Raw genomic sequence first — 24,833 nt, 5'->3', positions numbered from 1 at the left:
CATCTTTTTGTGCTGTGTATCCATTAACATTTTATATAGTTTTATAAATACTTTTGTCTTTTAGCTTGCCTACCAGAATTAAAATTACTTAACATGCCATTGTTACATTATTTTAGTACTCTGTATTTGTGTATGTATTTCTTACTAGCAGTGAAGTTTATATTTTTATATGCTTTTTATGTGGCGGTTTAGTGTCTTTCTGCTCAACTTGAATGACTCCCCTATGCATTTCTTGTAAGGCGGGTCTAGTGGTGATGAACTCTCAGCTTTTATTTATCTGTGAATAAAAATTTATTCCTTTTTGAAGGATAGTTTTGCTGGATATAGTATTCCTTGCTGGCAAGTTCCCTCCCCTCCTCTCCCTGGCAGTTCAAATATTTTATTGCACTCTTTCCTGATTTGTAAATTTTCTGCTGAAAAATCTGCTAATAAGCTTATGAGAGTTCTTTATTCATGACAAGTAACTTTTATCTTTCTGCTTTCAAAATTATGTCTTTGACTATTTGATTATGTGTTTAGGTGTAGACATTTTTGGATTCATCCTATTAATTTCTGTTGGGTTTCTTGAATCTGGAAATCTGGATGACTTTTTCCTTTCTCGTATTTGGGAGCTTTTCATTTTTGGGGGGGGGGAAAAAACTTTCCTTCTCTCTCTCTTTTTTTTTCTGGGACTCCCGTAATGCATATTTTGATTCTTCTGACTGTATCTTGTAATTCCTTTAGGCTTTCTTCATTCTTTTTTCTTTTATTGTTGTTATTGTTGTTCCTGTGACTGGACAGTTTCAAATAAATATTCAGATTTGCTCATTCTTTTTTCTGCTTCATCAAGCCTATGATTGAACCTCCCTAATAAATTACTGTATTCTTAAATTGAGCTCCAAAATTTTTGTTTGGTTGTTTTTTATATTTTCAGTTTCTTAGCTGAAATTCTCATTTTGCTCATGTATCCTTTTGTGACCTCATTGAGCATCTTTATGTCAGTCATTTCAAATTCTTTACCAGTAATACATATACCTCTGTTTCTTTAGTGTTGGTTTTGGAAATTTAATTTCTTCCTTCAGTTGGGACATTTCCCGTTTCTTTGGGGTTTTTTTGTTTTTTTGTTTGTTTGTTTTTTTATACCAAACCCTTTCCTTTTTATTCATTCAAAAGAGTCCAATGCACAGATGTCAGATATGAGCACTGTCATTTTTTTTCTCGGAAGAGGGAATCCCCTGTTTCTTTGTGTTCCTTATAACTGTGTTGATGTCCACACATTTTAAAAAAAAAAAAAAAAAGGCTACCTCTCCCAGTCTCTCTAAACTGGCTTCATTCTGGAAAGATTGTCACTATTCGGTCCAGCTGGAGAGTCTCAGGGCTCTCAAACCTTTTCTATAGCTGAGTCTTTTCTGGACACATGCATGTAGATTCCTGAGTAGAGGGATTTCCTGGTTTCATTTTTTAGGAGCCATAATTGGTTGCTTCCTTTGGTATCTGCCTGCTGTACTGTGGTTTCTCTGAAGGATCAGCACACTGAGCAGCTTGCTTTGTTTTTAGCATACCCTAGGCACCTAGCAAATCGAGGTTCCCATCAGCACCCTGTATTGCACTAAACTAGCAGTATGTTGGATGCATGTTCCACTCTTCTCTTTCTCCATTGTTGAATTTTTAATTTCATGAATTTTACTTCTCATTTCTAAAAGTTTTAAGTTCTTTCTGTCAAACCAGTCTGACCTATTTTATAGTCTCTTGGTCTTTGTTTATTTTTGTGATTTCATCTTCATTTCCTTAAGCATTTAACATATAGTTATTTACTTCCTATATCTGGAAATTCCATTATATGGAGTCCCTGGGGCTTTAGCTTTACTATTTGTATCTGTTAATTCTCATCCACTGTGGCTTGTTTGTTGCTGTATTTGCTGAGCTTTGTGGGTAAACTCATATTTGCCTGATTTTTATCTGTGTGAAACGTGGGGGTCTAAATTGAGGACACCTTCCTCCAGAGAGGGTTTGTTTTGCTCCTACTGATCTGGGACTTTTTTTTTTTTTTTTTTAAAGATTTGTGTTAAATAATCCCTACTCCTTGTGTGGGACTCAAACTTAAAACTCCAAGATTAAGAGTCACACACTTTACTGACTGAGCCAGCTAGGAGCCCCTGTCCTGGGACATTCTAGTTTCCTAAAAGGGTCTCAAGTCAACGAAGGAGTTTAAGTTCTCCAACCTTGTAGTGAGTCCAAAGCTTAGTATTTGGATCCCAGGGCAGTACTGGATTTTGTAGTTGCTTTCAGCTGGAGCTTTTTAGTGTTTATTTTCCCCTTGGATGTTTCTCTTCAAGCCCAGCAGTAAACTTTTAAAAAGTATGTCTTATTTTGGAGAACCTTCACATTATCTTGTCCACTATGGAAAGACTAGAATAAAATGGGTATCCAGAAGCATCCATACTTATGTGATTTTACTACCTTAAATTATACATCATTTCTGAATTTCTCATCTGCTCCCTTAAAAATGTGGACAACTTTCTAACTTGTGTATAAATCTTCTAGATCAAAAATCTTAGTAGATTTTGGAAACCATTTGATACGGTTCTTAAAATGGTTTTCAGAAATTGCTGATTGTCCTCAGGAAGGTGCCTACTAACATGACTTTTTCTTTTTTTAAGATTTTATTCATTTATTCATGAGAGACACAAAGAGAGAGGCAGAGGCATAGGCAGAGAGAGAAGCAGGCTCCCTATGAGGAGCCTGACGCAGGACTCAATCCTAGGACCCCGGGATTGTGACCTGAGCCAAAGACAGATGCTCAGCTACTGAGCCACGCCATGTCAGGCGCCCTTACTGACATGACTTTTGTAAAAAACTTTCACATAAATGGTGGATCGATTGAAATATGAATACAGCCCTTGAAGTCGAGTGTCAACATAAACTGAACTTAGAATCAGCCCTTCAGATCTCAGTATCACAAGTTAAGCCAAGATTTTAAAAATTAGTAAATATATTAATATTGCATAATGGTGTTTTACTAATCACTGAGAAGTTTGTACCATTGAGGGATCCCTGGTTGGCTCAGTGGTTTAGTGCCTGCCTTCAGCCCAGGGCGTGATTCTGGAGTCCCAGGATCAAGTCCCACATCGGGTTCCCTGCGTGGAGCCTGTTACTCCCTCTGCCTGTGTCGACGCCTCTCTCTCTCTCTCTCTCTCTCTGTTTCTCTCATGAATAAATAAATCTTTAAAAAAAAGTTTGTACCATTGAAATTTAATATATTTACAAAATTTTCATCTTTTTAATGTTATGTGTTTTAATGGAATACATGTGTAATTTATGTCAGTATTCCCGTAGTAGCCCATACTTAAAACTTTTAAAGATGGGGGTACTTGATCTAAAGTTTGGAGACCATTCTATACAACAGAATTTATCATTGTTTTAGAATTCTCTGTGAGTAAACTTTTTCTTTCTACTTAAATTGAAAATACTTTGAGGTCAGGAACTACTTTCAGTATTATTTCTGCATATCCTACATTACTTCCCATAGTATTTAGCATATTTTTGGCATTCAACAATTTAATAAATCAAGATCTAGTTTATTCATTTATCCTTTAGTGAGTTTATGAGCCAACTTGGGAGACCATTTCAAATTTAACCTCCCTAATAATCCCTGCTCTGTCCCACTCTGTTGATACTCAGTTTCTCTAGGGTGAGATCCAGGAATCTCTTTTTCAACCTCGCAGTTAATTCTTTTTTTTTTCTTCACAGTTGTTCTCTGACTCGGCGTTGGAAAAAAACATTGATTTATGTGATGATGATGATGATGATGATAGCACTATAATAAATCTCATTTTTTGGTTAAAATGAAAAAAAGGCCTTAATGATTGCCTGTTAATATCATAGAAAGTAGGGTTGGAGAAGTGATCAATCATTCCTTTCAGTGGGGGGTGACAGCAGTAGGAAACAACAGGGAATTGTCTGTCTCAGAGGTAATAAGGTACACGTGTGTGGCATTTGTAGGTGTAAGATTGAGGAAGGAGGTAATGAGGAATTTCATATTCTTCCTTTTCTGGCTTTATGTGGTTAACCATATTGAGGGAGGTGGTGGCAGCAAAATCAGAGTTCACAGTACGGTGCCCTTTTTTCTGAGAAAGTAGTATTTAATACTGTTTTGACCACTGTATCAGTTTAGTTCAGGTTGTAAACCAACCAGAAGTTGAGCAACAATCCAAAGTTTTAATGAACTACCTATAAAGGTTATAGTAATAGGTTTATTTTAAATCTTGAAAGCATGCCCACCTTTCATTTTGTGATCAACAGTGCTACTTTCACAATTTCAAAAGAGGGTTTGCTTTTATTTCCTTTCCTATTTGCTTCATTTCAATTGGAGATGAGAGGGATACAAAGGCAAATGAAACCTGTTCCTGCTCTGGAGGGACTCAGAGCCTGACCGGGGAGATAGACGCAGAGACAAACCAGCACAGTAGAAAGTTACAGCCCTTGTCAATCTGAGTGGTCAGGACACAGAATAAAGAAGGAAAGGGGAGGGGGAAGGGATGCTCAGGAAAGGTTCATGGCCTTTGAACTAAGACTTGAAAGATAAATACTCCTTTGCCAGGTGGCTCTGTGGAAAGGCGAAGAGAATACTGGACTGAAGGAACATCATGCACAGAGGCCGGGGAGGGGGGATGGAGGGGGGGTGGAGGTGGGGTCATTGGTTGAGAGGAGGGGGTTGTAGCCTCAGGGGGAGCCCTTAGGGAGGGGACAGGCAGGGACTGTGAGCCTCTGCAAGAACTGGGCGGGCGGGTGGGGGGGGTAGCCCTTAGACACTTAAGGGCCAACGTGATTAGATTTGTATTGTGTATGTGCTTGAGGGTTTTAGAAACATGCTAGTTTTTACATTTAGTGACCTCGGGCTCTGGGCTGACTCAGTCGGTAGAGCGTGTGACCCTCGATCTTGGGATTGGGGAGTTCAAGCTTCACACTGGTTTTGGAGGTTACTTAAAAATAACACCTTTAAAAACAACTTTGAAATAAATTTCGTCTCCCGCATTCGCAAGATCCACAATAGAGCTTTGAGTACGGTATTTATACAAACGTGGTCTGGCACCTCAGGAGAAGGACTTAGCAAAGGGAAGATGCCAGTGCCAGTGCCCAAGACTCCCTCCTTGGTAGGCTCCTCTGAGCCTTGTACCCAACCAGGTTTTCACTTTGGCCTTCAGACACGAATCTGCCCTGTCCCCGCAGGGGCTGCAGGAGCAGTCTCAGCCAGGAATTCTAAGTGGTTAGGGAGAGCCCTGGCTCCCTGATGGCTGACCACCTGGGTGTCTAATCAAGTTCCTCATCCCCCTCCCCTTGCTGGTGTCCCCTGTCGAAGTTGTTGGCCTGCCTTCAGCCAGCGTCCTCGTAGGCCAGTTTAGCAGCAGTTCCCTGACTCTGAGGGCTTGTCTTAGGAACTTTCCATCCACTCCCCTCCTTGCCTGGTGCCTCCAAGCTCAATCCCCAGCTGTCATCACTGATTCAGAACTGATCTCTCTCCCTATCGCAATACCTGTTGCAATAATCTTAAATAGAGCCTTCCTTACCATTTATCAAGTGTCAGAATAATTACTTCTTTAACACCAGTTAAGGAAAGATTCCTGTTTTGTAGTGAAATCCCAAACACAGTTTGCTGTGATGGTTTGTACTGGGAGTGCGGTGAGAGAAGCCCACAGTAACCGTGAAAGTATTAGTAGAGCAGAAAGTAGAGCCTCTCCAGACTTAGGGCAGAAGGATAGTGTGACATAAAGGGACTAGGACAGGGATTTAGCAAAGGCTGGGGGTGGTGATTCATTATTCTTTCATGCTGTCCTGTCTGTGATTTTGATAGATGTGGCGACCTGAGGGGGATGATTATTTAGCCAGTTTATCTTGGGTCAGTCATTTAACCTCTCTCTGTTCCTTCTGATGATTACTGGTACATCTCATTTTGCTACTTACCTATAAACCTGGAGTGCTCTTTTCTTGTGGAGATTATTTCTTACCTGAACAGCAGGCACTATTAAATCATGCCACAGATCCTCCTGGCCACTCTAAATTCTTTCTGATTTCTGCTTAAATAGCAAAAACTAGAAGGAAATAAGTTATGTATCAGTGGCCACTTGTGTAAACCCGGGAAATCACTCTTCAGTAAATTCTTAAACATGAGTGCCCAAAGGACATGCTAAGTAGGGAAGCCTTGAGGAAAGAAGGTTGATACCAACTTGGGTGATTGATTACCTCTGCCTTTATCTTTTCCCTCCCTCTCCAGGAGGGGAGAGAAATCAAGGGGAGGGAAGCATATGTCTGGAAGGAAGGAGACTCTGTTCTCTGTTCAGTCACAGGTGAATTCCTTACCACGCTACTGGATCTATCTCGTATGTGCTTTGTGATGGTACTTTAAAACTATACCATGATTTCCTAAAACCTGTCCCACATATTATGCTGCAAACTGCCTGAGACCAAGAACCCTGGTACTGATTCCCATGTCAACCCAGCCACGGTATCTGGCATAATTGACTTTCAGAAGTTTTCAGAACTGCTTGCTGTGTTACGTAAAAAACAGCAAGAAAATGTCAGTAAAATGCATTCCCCCCTTTCTAAGTACTTTAGCACCGTCCTGTGCATGTAATAGCTGCTTGATGGGTGTTTAGTAAATATATACAATTAAGATTCACTCATTCTCTGGAAAATTCTGAAGTATTTTAAGAATCTGAGATGATGCTGTGTAGATACAGTATTTGCTTTTTACATTCTGGTCATTTTTCTTATGAACGTCTGAGGGGTTTTACAGGGAGATTTCCTTTCACTCCTGGTATTCATGTTCATAACTTAAAGTCGTCAGTTAAATTTTTATTGTACTTTAAAAAATTTATGCAGAAAGTGTATTGACATTTAAGTTGATATGATTATTAGCTTATGTTAGAGAATAATTACTGGATTTTGTTAGATTTTCTAAATATATTAGAACCCGAAGGTCTTACAATAAAGCTTTGACTACTAGAGTGTTAAATTAAATCAAATCTAATGATTTAAAGAACAAACATCCATTGTAATTTCTGGCATGAGTTTGCTGTTAGGTTTTTGTGCTCATGGGAGTGAAAGAACTAGGAAGTTTCTGAAAGAATTTAATACCTTATTTTTAGATATAATTTAAGCAGATGTTTTCTTTTTATCCCCTGGGGGCTCAGTCGTGTTAGCTCTTAATATCTTCTGGCAAGCAGTAGTGAAAGACCTCCCAGAGGAGGTTTTGGTGGGGGGGAGGGGAGTATCTCTGGAAGGAGTGCCTCTAGAAATAAAATACAGGCTCAGCCGCTCCCTGTCTACCTCCTGAAGGGGAGCGATTGCCCTTTGTGTACCCCAATTCTGATGTAAAGGCCATAGAACTTCTGGGTTAAGGGCATGTGCTCTGAAGTCAGACTAGGTGGGTTCAAGTTGCAGCACTGCCATTTATGAGCTCTGTGATCTTGGGAAGCCACTTACTTTCTGTATTCCTTGGGGTTTTTATCTGGAAAATGTAATAACAGGGCCTACCCTTCGGGTTGTTGTGAGGTTTAAATGATTGACTATGTCTAATGCCCTTAGAACACTGCCTGACACTGCTATGTAAGTGTTAGCTGCTCTTGCTGCTGCTGTTATTAGAAGTATTACTACTTTTACATAAAAGAAGTAAGTATGCCAGAGTTTTAAGTGTTCACCTCAGGGTTACTGGAGTATACATGATTTTAATTTTTTTAAATTTCTGTATTTTAAGTCATGAGTCTATATTCCTTTTTTATACCAAAAAAAGTATTAAAACTATAAATTTACAATGGGCAGTATAATTTTCTGGTTTGCTGGAATGCTTGTATTCATATAAGAAACCCAAGTGGGAAGCCAGACTATCTGCAGGTGTCTTGGTGAACAAGGTATCAGAGCAGGTGCAGGGGAGAATAGGTGTGTAGCGGCATCGATGTTCTCAGGGAGAACAGACATACCTGTAGGCTTGTGTAATGTTAAGAGCACCAGCTTGTAGACAAGACATCCCTGGGGTTGATTTATTTCCAGCTTAGTCATTTATAAGGAATATAACTATTACGCACATATCCTTATCTGTAAAATGAGAATAATAAGTATCTGGTTGGGTGGGTTGTTGGTTTTCAGTTATCAGGTGTACATTACATAGTTTGTAATAGCAGGTGGTCAGTGATGTTACCAAGGAAACAAAGACTCAAAATGAGGAAGTTCACATTTGCTCATGGGGGTGGATTCTTTTTCCTACCCCATGGTCCTAAAATGCACAACTAAACTCACATTCTCTGGGGTTCCCTTTTTTCATGCTTACCATTTTCTTCCTGTCAATACATTCATTCCTCAAGCTGAGTACAAATATGCTTGGATTGATTACTGCTATGCTAATGGACTCTCTCTCTTGAGACTGCATTGAATTTACTGAACCCAAATATAAAGGCAAGTCTTAAATCAGACATTTACACATTGAAGATAATTTTGATAATGTCATCGTGTATGCTGGAATATAGTGTCTTCTTTTATCTTTTCTGAATCATAGTGCTTATATTTTTGCCCCTTACAAATTATAGAAGATAGCTCGATGAGCAAGGTTTTGATGGAGTTAAGAAAAGTACTTCTAATTCTGTGTTTGTCCTCCTTTTCTTTTAAGGAAAACACATTTCTCTTTTTCTTCTAAAAATAATACTTGATGTGTCTTTTTTTTTTTTTTTAACTCAGAGGAGTTAATTTCACTTAGTCAAGTTTCCCTCATTGTTAAATTAGAAATACAGTCCCGTGTTCATGTACTTTTAAAAGAAAGAACATTGCAGTTTTACCTATATTATTACATCTGAGTTCAATTGGGGAAGCAGAGTCCTGTGAGCAGTATAGATTAAGGCTTTTACTATGGGATTAAAGTTACACAATAAAGTTACCCAATGGCTTAGTATTCTGTATATGATTGCTGCTTTGGAGTCTGGCATTAAGAGGCTGAAATCCACTGGAATGATGAACGTGAGGTGGGAGAGAACAGGACATGGTGAGTCTGTAAGGATGAAAGGGAACTCGTTTCTATCTCTCGCTGCTTTCCAAGCTCTGAGCTGGTGACCTGCAGGATAAGCTGATGCCCTTCATCCCAGAGCTGCCTGAGCATCTGGACCGGGACTCACAGCAGCCGAGGCAGGTGCTCCAGCGGGAGTTGGAGAGCTATGAAACCTGACTGCTGCTCCATGCTCACAAGACGTGCCAACAGATCATCTATACCAGGCATGAGCTGCAGCTGTGTCTGGCTGGGCACTGACCTTCAGAGCATATAAACGGCCACTGTTTTAGTTCTGCCTTCCAGATTTTGTGCAAGTTTCTCTTGTGTCCAGTATTAACCCAGGACCATAGAGGGAAGGGGCTTTTGGGAAATAGAATTCCAGCGTAGCTAAAATCACATACCAGAAGGCATCACAGCCCACCTCATGTCACCTTGGCCATCCCTTTGAAGTATGGGATTTGGCCACACTTCTCTTGACCATAGTTAACTTCCAAATGAAGATAATAGCAAAATTATGCCTTTATCCAATATGATGCACCCATCCTAGGTGTACCCAAAATAGGCTAACCCTCTCCTCAAAAGAAGATATGAAGTTCCTTTATCCATTGTTGGGTATGGTCCTTTCTCTTCTGAGTCACATTCTTGTTTTTGTACCTGGTAACCTCAGTATTGAAATACAAAGCTAATGTTAACACTGCAGCATTAGGTGACAGGGAAATGGGGAAAGGGCATAAAAAGAAAGAAAGAATTGGTTAATTTATACATAGATTGATACCAAATTAAGAGCTACTCTTAAATATTACAGTCCTTGTTTCTGCAGCTGGTCACATGGTCACAGATGGTATTTGTAATTACCTTCTTCTACTAATTCCATGTTCTCTGTGCCCTCAACAAACACCTGAGTGATTATAGTTCCTTGCCTGGTGAGGTAACTCCAAACGTGATTCCTGAAGAGTCCGGGCCATCAGAAATCATGTCTCTTTTGGGTATTGTAATTTTCCATTGACTTGTCTCAGGACAAGGGAGTAATAAGAGGTGCCCCAGAGGATCTCCTGCATTTGAACATACTCTTCCTTAAGCCATTATGTAATAGCAACCCAATTTCCTCTTGATAGTCAGGATCACTCACCTTAGCCAGTATAATAACCCCCTTCTTTGCCTACCGATTCACACTGCTATGCAGCAGTCTCAACTTGCAGTGTAATGGACCACTGCTGTGACACCTGATGGAAACATTCCCCTCTCAGATACTAGCACTTGTGTGCTAGCAGAATACAAAGTTTCAGAGACTAGAAAGAAAAAAAAATGTTCTGGTGGATCATGAAGGGTGAAAGGGAGAGGAGCTGCTTCAGTTTCTATCTCTTGATCCCTGGACCTGTGAATCCTGGCTATAGGAGAAATAGTCCTATGTTTTAGTCACTGATTCAGTGTACATATTGCATCCTGGAAGATGTTACCCCAGCTCTGCAAGGTGTTGCCACCCAGCTGGCATCATAACAGTCTTTAAAAGGCCTTTCCACTGGTTTCTTAAGTAGCTGCTTCAGGGTATTGGGGATATGATAAGAACAGTAAATTCTTCAACCGTGGGCCCATTGCCATGCTTCATTTGCTATAAAAATTAGTTCCTTGCCTAGAAGCTGTGTGGAATATCATGATCGTGGAAATGTGTGCTGTAAGTCTACCCATGGTGGTTTTGCCATAAGTATTTTGAATAGAGAAGGCATGTTCTTATCCAAAGCAAGTATTTATTTCACTGAGATCAAAACACTGCCCCTTCTGTGATGAAAGTGGTCTAATTCAACCGACCTGCCACCAGGTAACTGGCTAACAGTACCCCCTCCTCCTGGCAATTTTGGTGTCATTCAGGGAGCTCAGTCATATTCTCTGCAGTTGGCAGATTAGCCTTGGTTGAGTTGTTAGTCCATGTTACTAGGAAGATGGGTGGCTAGAGAAAGGGGCTGATATCTTTAGCATGAGTCATCTTTGGTGAGTATTCACAGGGGACACAGCTATCTCCACACTCTGTGCTCATTCAGGGAGACCTATTTACATCCTTCTTCCTTGTCATTAATTTTCAAATCCTGTCCCTGCTAAGTCCTTGATCATTCAGCCAAGCCATTAGTGCCAGTCTGTGAATCTGTAGATCCATACTTTACACTCCCTTTGTAGGCAAAATCAACAAGCAGGTGCAATGCTTAGTCCCGCCCCCCCCCCCCACCCCGGGCATTTCCCCTTCACCACTGTTCCTTCAGTGCCACCCAGAGTGGGTCTGTGGTGCTGCAGTGACTGACTTGTGTGTAGTGCCAGCATATCCAACTGTCAACGCAACCTGGACGTTTTTGTTACATTTATCAACTGGTTTCCCCAGGAGAAACCACAGATGGGGTCCACAGATGGGGTTGTAGACAAAATAAGCAATGCAGCAGTAGTGTGGTTCAAGGGGCAGCTCCACCACTTGCACATGCGACTTGACTTGTGCCTTCAGAACTTGCTCAAGCCCTGTCTAATATATGATGCACGTCCATTTGATGGTGGAATGTTGCTGTGGGAGCCCAGGTTTTATTGGCTTGATGAATCAGATAACACCCAAGTCATAATGGGAAGTTCACATTGAAAGGTGGCCTGTGACCAGCTCTGTTCAGTCTTTCCTGCCTCCCCATGGCAAGCCAGAAGGTCCCCTCAGTGAGAATAGTTATCTACAGATGATGGCCTAACTTTGCTCCAAAATGTTGAAAGTTTGCCCTGTGATTTACATGTTGGGGCTCAGTACTTGATTTCACAGTCTTCAAGCACCAGTGAGTTTTCTGGGTTCCAGTGATAGAGTAGCTTGATGACAGCCCAGCACCTGTTACAGAGCCCTGTTTTTCTGGCCCCTGTTAAAAACTGGCAAGCTTTCAGGTTACCTATACTGGTAATGAAGTATATCTTGTTTTCAAAATTCATACGCATGGTGTCTATTTTTTTAAGGGTAAGAGGGACCAGGTGCAGCAATTTGTTCTTCACTCTGGGAGAGAGATCTCGACAGATCCCAGACTATTAGATTTCCAGGAGTTTCACAGAGGAGCCAGACCCCTGGATTTCTGTGGGATTTATTACCTACCCTTCGGCACACATGTATCTTATCAAGGTGTCTAGAGTAGTTGTTAGCTTCCTGCATAGCTGGTCCAACCAGCATAATATTATCAATATAATAGACTAGTGTGATGTCCTGTGCAAGTAAAGGTAATTAAAGTCCCTGATCAGTAGGTCAGTGGTTCTCAACTAGGGACAGTTTTGCCTCCCGGAGGACATTTGGCAGTGTCCAGAGACATTTTTGGTGTCACCACTCGGGGGCAGGCATCTGGTGTATAGAGGCTCAAGGTGCCGTTAAACACCACATGATGCACAGAACGGAGCCCTGCAACAAGGATTACGTGGCCCACGTCTGTGGTGGTAAGATGATGAGAAGCCCTGGACTAGACTGTGACAGAGGCTGGAAGTTTGAAGTGCCCTGCAGTGGCATAGTGAAGAGGCTGCGAACTGCTTCAAATGTTCTTTACTAACAGGTACAGAGAAAAAGCATTCACCCACGCAGTGACTGGCTGCATACCAGGTGCCAGGGTTTCATGGATTCGATCCAGCAAGGAAACCACATCTAGAGTAGCAATTGTAATTGATATTACCAACTGCTTAGGTTTTGATAATTCATTATCATTTTCTGAGATTTTATCTGTCTTTCGCTCAGGCCGGAGAGAGGAGTTTGAATGGAGATGTGAGAATTGGCCTCACTGCATCTTCATGGTGGTACTAATCTCTGTGGCCCCTCCATAACGCAGTCCTGCTTTTTGGTTTACTGTTTTGCCAAGACCATGTAGTTCTGCTCTCTTTCACCTGCCCTTTCCTGGCATTTTAGCCCTTACATTCATTCACAGGCTCAGGAACCAGGGTTTAGGTTCTGGCAGGTGCTGAGTATATAAATTCCAACTGGCTATTCCAGAACTGGGAAAGTAACCACAGGATGGATTTGGGGACCCACTGGTTCCACTGTGAAATGGGCCCAGTCCAAAAGTTCATTGGCCATCTGATTTCCTTAAGCTCCTGCTCTGACTGGTTTAACAGTGGAGTTTTGGGTCTTGAGGAATTACTGTTAGTTTGGAGACAGTTTGGATTTTTTCCCCCCACATCCTCCAATGCATACTCACTAGTAAAATGCCACAGTTCCCTTTGAGGGAGAGCTAGGAGGAGGATTTGTAGTTTGCACTTTGGGGTAACTAGGATTGTCTTTCTTCAAAGACCATTCGAGGATTTCTGGGCTTTTGAACTAACTCAGCTCTGGGAATTTTTTGAGGGACTGTGACTATGTTTTGATTTAAGTGACAGTGGGAACTGCAAAAGCACCTGACCTAGACCTGGAGCAGAACATTTCTATTTTCCAAATCTTGTACAAATTTCTCATGGCCAGTAACTCAGAACCATATTGGGAAGGGGATTTGGGGGAAACATTGCAGCTTAGCTAAGTTGACAGTACCAAGCCACCACAGTTATGTTGAGCACAAATTACTCATGTTGATCATGGGTAATTTGACTTTTCAAATCAATCTGTGTTGCTTATATATACTCATCAATTACTGCCTCAGTTTATTACTCATTTGGAATAGCTGAGATCAGGACCACTAAGTATAACTGTGTACAAGTCCAGGAGCATCGTTCACATGGATTAGAGTATATAAGGTGTGCCCCGGGGTTGCACAACACAGCAGCCTTGCTAGGGTTAACATGTGACTCAGTGTGTGACCAACACATGACAAGGATATTCCTGGCTTCTGATGATTTGAGCTCTTTTTGATCAGATCAGAATGTTAACTGGTGATGTGCATTTAGAAGGTTGTGGCTTTTAATAACTACTCTTGCAAGGAAGTAATATTGTATAATTTGTTTAGATAGCACATTGGAGTTTTTTTCCCTAAATTTTTGGACAGTGTTCAAAACAGTTTTGGCAAGCTCCCTCTTAAAAAATAGCTAAATATCTATATATTTTATTACATGAATGTTTATAACAATTGAGTATATTCAGTGTTGAACTTTGTGGTGTGATTAATTTCCTTAGTATGTAAGCATGTAATGGTCACATGAAAACCAGACATCTAAGTTACAGTTAGGTAAACAGTTGGCGGCCCATTTCAAATTGAGGTAACATTTACATACATAGAAATGCGTAGAATTTTTTTGAGCACAGTTCCGTGTTTTGATTAAAGTACGTATCACCCCCAGTAGAGATAAGGAACATTTACATTATTATCCCAGAAAGTTCGCTTCTGCCTTTTTCTCATCGGCACACTCCTCTAAACACTCAACACTGCTAGTTTCTATTACTACAGATTAGCCTGTTCCAGAACTTCATTTAAGTGAATCAAGTAGTGCATTGTTCTTACTTCTTTATCTTGTCTGTCAAATTCATCCATGTCATATATATTGATAAATTATTACTTTTTGTTGCAGAGTAGTATTCTTTTTTATGGATATACCAAAATTTCTTCATCCACCTTCTTGTTGATGAACATTTGGGTTGTTTCCAGTTTGGGGTTGCTAGGGATTAAGTTATTATGAACATTCTTGTACAAGTCTTATTGAACTTATATTTTTATTTGTTTCAGGGAAACATGTAGGAGTGGAATTGTTGGGTCACAGCAGAGGCATATTTTTAACTTTTTAGGAAACTAAAAAAATATTTCCAAAGCAGCTATAAAATTTCATACTCCCACCAGCAATATATGAGAATTCTGTTTTTCACCAACGTTTGGTGTTGTCAGTCTTTTTTATTTTAGGCATTCCAGTGGGTATATAGTGGTAGCTCATTGTGATTTGTGATTTACTTTTCCCAACTGACTAATGATGTGCAGTTTTTATTATGCTTATTTATGATGCAATTTGTATATATTCTTTTCTGATGTATATGTACATGTCTTTTGCCTGTTTTTACGTTTGGGTTGGCTGTCTTTTTGCTCTTGGTTTGTAGGAGTTTGTAAAAATATATTTTGGGTATTTTTTTTTATCAGAGAATATGTCTAAAATTCAAGGAAAGGTCACCGTTGGAGATAAAAGATTTGGAGTTTTAGGATATAGATAATACTGAAAGTCACATGACTGAGTAAATTCACTTAGAGAAAATGTGTAGCTAAAAAAAATGGGAATACCTATACTGTGGTGCACTGAATTGACATGTTTCCTCCCTTCTTGCTTCAAACATATGTATTAGCTTAAATACAATTTTTTGAAAGCTTATTAACTATTTAACTGAGCGGGGCAAAAAGGAAGAGAAATCAAATCCAGAATGGTGAGTATAAGCCAACAGCATGACAGTACTCAGGGTTTTGGATCCATTGTAAGCATTGTGAAATAAGGTACCAGAATCCTCATGAGAACTAGAAATGTGGCATCAACACCACCTGTACAAGGGGACCGGAAATGAGCCTCCTAGATGAAGCCCAAAGCCTACCTAGATAGCTGTATCTCCATGCAAAGAAAAATAGGAAGAAATGTTATTCCTGGTTGACAGAGGTGCCATCTATGTAACACCTGAAGTTTTAAGGAGGAAAAGGTTACTCTAAAGAACTAAAACAACTCTATGCTGTGTGTGGATTAGAAACCCCAGACTGAGAAATTAACATAAAAATAGCTCCATATCTTTGGTAGACTTCTGGTAGAAACCAATGAAAAAGTGCTTTAGTAGAACTGCTTTCAAAATCTATAGCTCATAGGAGTGTCATACACACAAAAATTTTTATGGATGACATGAGGAATATACCATCTTTTCGGAGAGTTAATGAATACAAAAAAAAAAAAAAAAGGAAAGAAAGAAACACCCAACAAAACAGAGAACTAACACTTTAAGAAGTGAAAATAATGGAACAATCTGAATATAGGTTTAATATAAGTTTTAAGGCAGGAATAAAAATCATGAACAAATACAAAAAAATAAGCTATTTAGAGAGCTATGTAGAAATTCTAGAAATGAAATATAGTCATTAAAATTGAAAACTCAGTAGAATGGCTAAGCAGCAGATTATACCTAAGACGGACTTCATGGACTGGAATGTAGATCTGAGGAAATGACTTAGAATGAATCATAGAGAAATAGACATCGAGAATACTAAAGACCAATTAAGAAACATGGAGAATGGAATGAAAAAGTACAACTTGCATTTAATAGGCATTCCAGAAAGAGATTAGAAAGAAAATCTTTGAGAGGCAATCTTTGAAAAGGTGATAGCTGAAAATTATCCAGAATTCAAGAGATATATGTCTTCAGATTGATATACACTGAATATCTAACAGAATAAATAAAAAGAAATCCATTGGAATCGCAAACTCAAAATAGAAAGAAAATCTGAATAGCAGTCAAAAAGAAAACATGATTTCCAAAGTAACAGTGGTTAGATGAACAGTATAGTTCTCATCAACAATAAGAAATATATTAAATATATAACATCTATACATATTGTGGCAAAAAAAAGAAAAACTATCAACCTCAAATCCTCTTCTTAAGTAACAATCCTTTAAGAGTAACAACCAAAAAAGATTTTTTCAGACAAAAAAGGCCAAGAGTTTTCTATCTATATACTCTTAAACTGCTAAAAAAAATGTAGTTCAGGAAGAAGGAAATAGAAGAAAGAAGTTGGATGTAAGAGATTAGAACAAGCAAAGACATTCCAAGTTGATAAATATAAACACTGTAGAACTAACAAAGAGCAATTGCTTATATTTAGGATGTTGGGAGAAAATAGAATAGAAATGATAGATATGAGTAACATGGAAAATGGCAGGAGAAACATTGGTGCTGAAACTTCCGAGGTCTTGGGCTGCTGGAGAGGAGGATGTGAAGTGGATTATTTTAAAAATTTAAAGCATATTATGCATTTTAAAATTTAAAAGAAATAGAATATATGCCAGCTTAGAGCAAGGAGAGAAATTGAAGTAAATTAAATACAGAAGAAAGGAAAGGGAAACAAAAGTTAGGTAAAATAATCACAAAATAAAAGAGGATTAAAATCTGTTTAAAAGAAAGGGTTTCTCAGCTTGATAAAGACTAATAAAACCTCACTACAACTATTTAAAAGTGAGTAAATCTGTTTGACAATGAAAGGAAGAAAAAGATGATAAAAATTTGTTATACTAATGTTAATATCAGAGCAATAAGATGAAGAACATTGTTAGACATAAAGAAGCTAAGTACCCTAAATTATCAAAGATAATGTTAATGAGCTATATTCAGTAATCTGTAAGTATATAACCACATGGCCCTCGAATAAACAAAGCCCCCCAAAACTGCTATGTTAAAAAATTGATAAATAGATGGTTTTTAAAAAACATCTGTAATGATAAAAAATTAGAACAAAAATTGAACAGATGTAGTAGGTTTTATTCAGTAGACCTCTATAGAATTGTGTGCTCCAGACAGAATATACTTCCCTCTCTGAACATAGAATATTTCAGCTAAAGTACAATTATGATGAAAATTTATAACCCTGATTGCATGTTTTAGAAAATAAGGAGCTAAGAATTAATTAGCAAGTTTTAGAAAGAAAACTAAATAGGTTCAGGTCAGTTTTGCAACTTAAAGAACAGGTTAAACATAAGGAAAATAGAAGGAGAGACATAAGGAAAATTAGAGCAGACGTTAATGAGATAGAAAAAAAAAAGGAAACTAAGAAAAATCGGTAATACCAAAAACTAGCTCTTTGAAATGAATAAGCTAGAAAGGGGTGTTGAGGACAGGGCGCTGGTGGGTGCCAACATTTTGCGTTAGAGAAGAGGAACAAAGGGCACTGGGAGTAGCTTGGGAGGAAAATCTGGAGAGTGTTGTGTTGCAGAAGCCACAAGAATAAAGAAAAGGGTCAACTGTGTCACAGGCAACTTGGATTTTCTAACAAGACGTAACTGGTAACCCTGACAAGTCTGGTCCCAGGGAAACAAAGGAAACAAGCCTGGTTGGAGTGGGTTGAAGCAAAGATTGAGAAGTGGTGGCAGCAACTTACATATGCAAAACCTTTTTTAAAAAAATATTTATTCATGAGAGACACAGAGAGAGGCAGAGACTTAGGCAGAGGGAGAAAGAAGCAAGCTTCCCACAGGCAGTCTGATGCGGGACTCGATCCCAGGACCCTGAAATTCCTACCCAAGTCAAAGGCAGGGGCTCAACCACTGAGCCACCCAGGTGCCCCTAAAACCTTCTTTTAAGAACTTTTGATGTGTAGGGAAGCAGAGAAATAGAATCGTAGTTGGAAGTGAGGAACCTATCGTCCTGGGAGAATTTTCTCTTTTAAAGTGAGATAACGGTTCGCTTGGGTGGTTCAGACGTCCTGTATGTGAATGGAAGCCAGAGCATAGGAGGCAGTTTTGGTCTTTGCTAACAGCAGGGCCATTTCATGAAGGTTCTGGAAGGACTGGAGTTTTGATGAGGATGGAACCATAAGCATCTCTGCAGTTGTTTCTGTATTATTAATGAACTATTATTAAACAGAATACCATTTGGCAAGTGGGGATGGGAGAAGAAGGAGAAAGCATAAAATGAAGTTTTAGAGAAGGGTAAGGTGAGTGTACTCAGAGTATAGAGGATTGTCAAAAGATTGAGTCCTCATTTGGGATTGGAGGCCAAAAACGTAAGTGAAATCAAGTGGCCACTTGTGTGTGTCTCTGACAGAGGGCATTGCAGGTGCAGGTGTAGAGCAGGAGCACAGAGGGCTTTCACGACGATGAGGGCTTTCCAAGCACATAGGAAAGAGGGAGTGGAAAGCAGGGCAGTTGAGGATGCTTGTAAGGCAGTGGTTGTAGTAAAGGATCCTGGCACACCCCCTGCCTAAGGAAGTCAGAGAGGATGTGGCAGGAGTGAATAGTAGTGAGCTTGGGGAGGGCTAGTGGATCAGAGGTTTTAAGGTTGAAGAAGCTCTGAATATTCCAGTGCAAGATATTGGGGACTTGGGGACAAGAGTTAACTGCATCAAATAAATGGGCTAAATGTTCTGAGCCCATTTCTACTTAGAAAGGGTACTTGAAAAGTAAAAAAGTCACAAAGAACAAAGGAGCATGGATTGATTATAGTATTTATTTCAGCACATGACAAGATTTAAATATTTTCTGAGGGACACCTGGGTGGCTCAGTGGTTGAGCATCTGCCTTCAGCTCAGGGCATGATCCTGGGGTCCTGGGATCGAGTCCCACATCAGGCTTCCCCAGGGAAGGGGATGCCTGCTTCTCACTCTGCCTGTCTCTGCCTCTCTTTGTATGTCTCTCATGTATAAGTAAATCTAAAAAAAATTTTTTTTTTTCTGGAAAGGTCCATACTATTCTTAAACATGTCAGAAAATTTTTCTTAATATTGTCTGAGTTATAATTAAGATCTGCTGGAATAGTATAGACAAGTTACAGACAAGTGGTTAATGAAAATCAGGCATGGGTAAAGAGGAAGAGACAGTGTATTAATGGATAAACGAGTACTCTGCATTTGGAGTTTGACCAAGTAGCTGTTTTTGTTTGTCTTTTTAAATATTTTATTTATTTATTTGTGAGAGAGAGAGAGAGAGGCAGAGACACAGGCAGAGGGAGAAGCAGTCTCCTAATGGGGAGCCCAATGCAGGACTAGATTCCAGGACCCTGGGATCATCACCTGAGCCAAAGGCAGATGCTCAACCACTGAGCCACCCAGGTGTCCCTGGCCAGGCAGCTTTAATTATGTTCTGTTTACGTGTGGATGTTCTAGATTTCAGAATTCTCTGATAAAATTTGTATAAATAAATAAATTAAAAACCTTTTGGAAATGGAATGAGATTGCCAACCTTTTTGTTGAGTAAGTGGGGAAAACTCACCATGAGCCATCAGCACAATTACTTAAAGAAAAGGACAGCTCAACACCAAATGAATACAAGGACATGACCTCAAAATAACAGTTGGTTCTTTAAAAGAATGTTTGTCAGTCTTACACTCACAGGCATTTACGTACACACCCAAATAGATTTTCCTGAGTTTGCCCAGGACCTGTGCAAAACTCTACCACGTGGGTACATTTCAGAAACACCTGGCTTGGGAGGACTTAGGCCTGTGCCTTTTGGTGAGACTGTTATCAACAAAAACAACAGCTAAGGTAGAATTTTAGCCATAATGAGTGAAGGAATTTGAAGGGCCACATGATAGAGCCATGTGAGGATTTCCATCAGATGGTCAGGATCCTTTCTAAACTCCCACCTCCCCTAATCCAGTTACATTCTGTATAGATCCATATCCTCCTTCCACTGCATTTCAGTAGGTAGCTTGGCCAGAGGCAGACATGAGGCCAATGTACGTATGTCTTGGTTAATTTGGACAGTCACTCAATACTCTGCCTGCAGAATGTGGTTCATAGTGTGATGCTCACTAAATGTCTGAGATGAACTTAAATAATTTCTCCAAATGACAACTAACAGTGGAAGGAAAAATCCTTTCCTTTCAAGCAGTGTTGCACTTTTTGATTTTGCTGAATAGTAAATAAGACCTGCAAACATGGGCACCTGGGTGGCTCAGTGGTTGAGCATCTCCCTTTGGCTCAGCGTGTGATCCCGGGTCCTGGGATTGGGTCCCACATTGGACTCCCCACAGGAAGCCTGTGTCTCCCTCTGCCTGTGTCTCTGCCTCTCTCTCTGTGTCTCTCATGAATAAATACATAAAATCCTTTAAAAAAAAAAACTTGTAAATACAATGAGTAAAATTACTTAAAAGAGATGACATAAAAGCCTGAATTATTTACCCGAATTAATTACCTGAGTAGTAACAGCTTACATTTACTGAATGCTTACAGAGTACCTCACAATGTTGTGTATTATTCATCCACGTACTCCACAAATATGTATTGAGTTCCTCCTTGGTTATTCTGGGCACTGCTTCTAGTTAGGCACATGGGATGTAGAGGTCAGTGAGTCAGACACATTTCTGCCGTTACAGGAAAGTCCTATGAAAACGGTACTATTTTTAAAAAATAACATAATTTTAGATAGTAAAACCATATGAAGAAAGTAGAGTTAAAGTGTGGAGAGAAACCCAAAAGAAGCTCTTTTAGAATTGGTGCTCAGAGAATGCCCCCTGTGTGGTTGGGTGACAGTTGAACTATCTCTTTAAAGAAGGTATTGTCATCACACCTTTTTCCATGTGTGGTGACCCAGGAATACCCAAGTTCAACAATCTGCCCAAGGTTGCACAGCCATTAAGTTGTAGAGCCAGGATTCAAGCCAGGCAGCCTGACTCTAGAACCATTTCTCTTAATCACCATGCTGAAGGCTGTAGAAAGGAATAAGCAAGTCATGCTTTCACTGGGAATATTTTATTTGAACCCAGATATTTTTTGCTTTAAAAAAACCTGATAATCCTGGGCGCCTGGCTGGCTCCAGTGGAGCATATGACTCATGGCCTGGGGGTTGTGAGTTCAAGCCCCACATTGGGTGTAGGATTACTTAAAAATAATCTTAAAAAAAAAAAAAAGCAACACTGATAATCCTATTTAGGTAGACTGAGTGCTCTCCTTCATTGTGTGATCTTTTTGGCCATTTCATTGTCCATCAGCACTTCTTTTAGAGCACAGCAGCAGAAAAGAGAAGGACTACCAAGTAAAATAGATTATGTGCTTATTAATTAAAAAAACATTAGCTTGAGGAGGGACAGAGCAGAAACCATGGCATTAAATGGCTTTTAAATTACCTTGGGATTTAATTTCTTTCTATTCTCTATGGTCTTCATTTAATACAAATACTTTAGAATTTTTTTGTTTCTTGATTTTTTTTTTTTTTTTTTGTCCAGAAGTTTTTTTTGTAGCTCAGAGTGAAACTATATTTAACTAAAGATTGTGTGTAGTTGGAAGAGTGTCAGTGACCAGATCAAGGGAGCCCAGACGTAGGCCTATATATTTTTGGATGTTCGCTCATTCCTTCTACACAAGCGCCGGTTGTAAGCCAGGTTCCCATACAAAGTGGTTTGCTTGGTATAAGATAAATCAGCACTTTCTCTACCCTCGGGGGACATACAACTAATTATTTAGTTATAGTGATAATTGCTGGAAAGGTGAAAGTCCAGATGTATATGCAAATTGTTTCCTACATATATTCTCTAAATAGGTCCCATATGGTACAAGGTGGGTAAAAGAAGATTTACAAATTACAGTTCGGGTGGCCCGAGAAGAACCATTTATGTTGGGAAACAACTCTAGCTGATGGAAAGGTAGTACCCTATATAGTATACCTATCTTAGTAATTGCCTTGTCATAGCAAAGCTGTATTAGTTTTTCCTACTAACCTTGAATATATAGGGCCATTTCTCATAATTATGTTTATCCCTTCAGCAATTAATATTTATCAATTGACAGGTTATCGATCAATATTTGTTAAATTAAACTTAACAGTGTAATGTGGAACCATAGTGTCGTCTTCTTATTCCTGAGATAATACTATTTTTTTCATCTATAAGACAGTTTATTCAAATGCCAAAGGAGAAATTTTCAAAATAATTTTCCTCTTTAATTCTCATTGTCTTCCTTACAAGGTTGTGGGGTGGTGTGTTTTGTTTTGTTTTGGCTTTTTTGTTTGTTTTGGAAGGAGGATAATTCTGCTTATATTATAATTTAGGTCAGTACAAAGCTAGCTATTTTGTGCAAAAGGATATAAAATCCCAAGTGTGTACTATTGGGCTTTCATAGATCGATAAGATATTGTTTGTAACAGCTCTTGCATCAGGAATGGAATAGTAGATGTAAAAAATGAGTATAATTCAAGGGGCAGATTACAACATTTTAATCTCATCAGATAGTCTTCCATTTCTTGCTCCTTTAAGCCAGAGGGTAGATGATCAGTTTTCTTAGCAGTGACCATCACCTAGAGGCTGTGAATGGCTTTGATCAGCCAACAACTGGTTGCAGTTGATGCCACAACGGTGAGGTCATTTTGGGAGCCACCAGAGCCCCGTTGGTAATATCTGGAGAATACGACTTTAATACTTGTTGTGGTGAACGACCCACAATCTCAGCTTGTTGGCACTGTCCTCGGGGTTCTAGAGAATAGAAGGAGACCCTGAAAGAGGAAAGAGTGCTTGTGTTTGCTCTGGTCAGTGAGGTTTGGTGAGCCCCTGGTCTGGGGTATTACTGCAGAGGGGTATTTGAGCAACAAAGCGTAACTGGGAGTGGCAGGAGGCAAATGCCCATGTCACAGAAAAAGAGACCAGTGGGATTTCTCCTTGTCCGTGTCCTGAAGATCCATCTTCAGAACTTTGATCTCATCCTCTTGGCATCTTGCTTTTGGCTATTGGCAAGACTGACCAACCATGGCCCTCTGGCACGAGCAGAATCTGCCCTGTAAATGATGAGCGGGTGAAGAGGACACGTTCTCTGTAAGTGCTCAGCTCCTAGAGGGGTCCTCCCTTCCTCTACTCTCCAGTGTCTAAGCAGAGCTACAGTGTTGCAACCTTGTATTTATAGTTCATCCTTGGAATGGGGAGTTTGATCTAGACTTTCTATTTGCTCAAGAATAGTGTGGGTGGGTTCCCCTTGATTTACCTTTCCATTTCTTGGAAACAGAGCTTGAATTGACAGCTAGGTATAAGTGTTCATAGGTTCACAGTCCCTTTTCAGGTCTTCAGCAGCTTGGAGGAGGTGGTGAGTGGTTAGGGGATGAGACTATGATGCAGCGGGGCAGGAGGGAACAGGTGACCTCAGGTAGGGTGTATTTTTCTTAGAACAGTTTTACTGAGTATTAAGGATTTGGGAGTTACATCTAGCCCATAGGGGGATGCTCCTTGGATTTTGGTCTTTTAGGAATGAGCAGATTTATCATGCTTTTTACTAGTTAGGAAGTTGAGTTGGAAAAAGTTAAGGTAATCTTACCATGTGATTCTTTTTTTCAGGCACCAAATATTAGTCTTCTTGCCATTTCTCCTGTGGTCTGCCTAGGCATCTGGTCATCATCCTTCCTACTTAGGGTCTATTAATAAGACCCCTCTGAAACTGGCCAGTTATCATTTAATTTAAGTTGGAGTTTGAAGAATGGGGTGTGGCTTCATTAATAAATACTAAAGTTTGTTTCTTTTTAAAAAATATTTTATTTATTTATTCATGAAAGACACACAGAGAGGCAGACATAGGCAGAAGGAGAAGCAGGCTCCACCCATGGAGCCGATGTGGGACTCGATCCTGGGATCCCAGGATCATGCCCTGAGCTGAAGGCAGACACTCAACTGCTGAGCCACCCAGGTGTCGCCTATAACTTGTTTCTTTTCAACTTTATTGTGGTGAGTTCTACAGAAGGAGTTACGCTGTCGTTCTATTTGTCCTCGAAGCTGTACTTCAGATATGAATTTTTAAAAATGTCTCTATGTTTATAGTAATAAACACCTGAGGGTGAATCCCAATAATGCAACTAATTATTAGATTGAATTTTGGGGAAGTTATTCAACCAGTCTAACAATTTATAGTGCATAGTGGACATTCAGTAAATGCTGCTTCCCACTACCCTTCACCTATTCTCTTAGGTAAAATGTCTTAAATGCTTGTTTTATTATGCTGAATGTTTAACATATGTGCATATAGAACAATACTCCAAATATTAATAAGTTACATTAGGAAAAGACATTGTTCCCTTTACTCTGATTTCCACATTTCCCAGTCCCCTAGTTCCCTCCCTAGACAGAACTACTTATGTTGTGTCTCTTAGGTAATCTTCTGGACATATTCTATGCTCATGCTTACTGAAATCTGTGATGCTTCCACACATAAGCATATGCACATTGACAGAGAGCATACCATATATACATAGTCCTCTACTGATGGACATTTATGCTT

The 24,833-nt window shown here is 39.6% G+C and overlaps 1 protein-coding gene across 3 annotated transcripts in view; it reads left to right on the top strand.

Annotated features, from left to right (window-relative positions):
• Positions 1-24,833, top strand: part of MARK1 (microtubule affinity regulating kinase 1) — a 115,824-nt gene that overhangs the window by 10,617 nt on the left and 80,374 nt on the right. The window lies entirely within an intron of this gene.

Source organism: Vulpes lagopus, chromosome 11 (assembly GCF_018345385.1).
Source record: "Vulpes lagopus strain Blue_001 chromosome 11, ASM1834538v1, whole genome shotgun sequence".
NCBI lineage: Eukaryota > Metazoa > Chordata > Mammalia > Carnivora > Canidae > Vulpes > Vulpes lagopus.
Note: the sequence above shows the minus strand (reverse complement) of the source record. Positions and strands in the feature narration are given on the sequence as shown.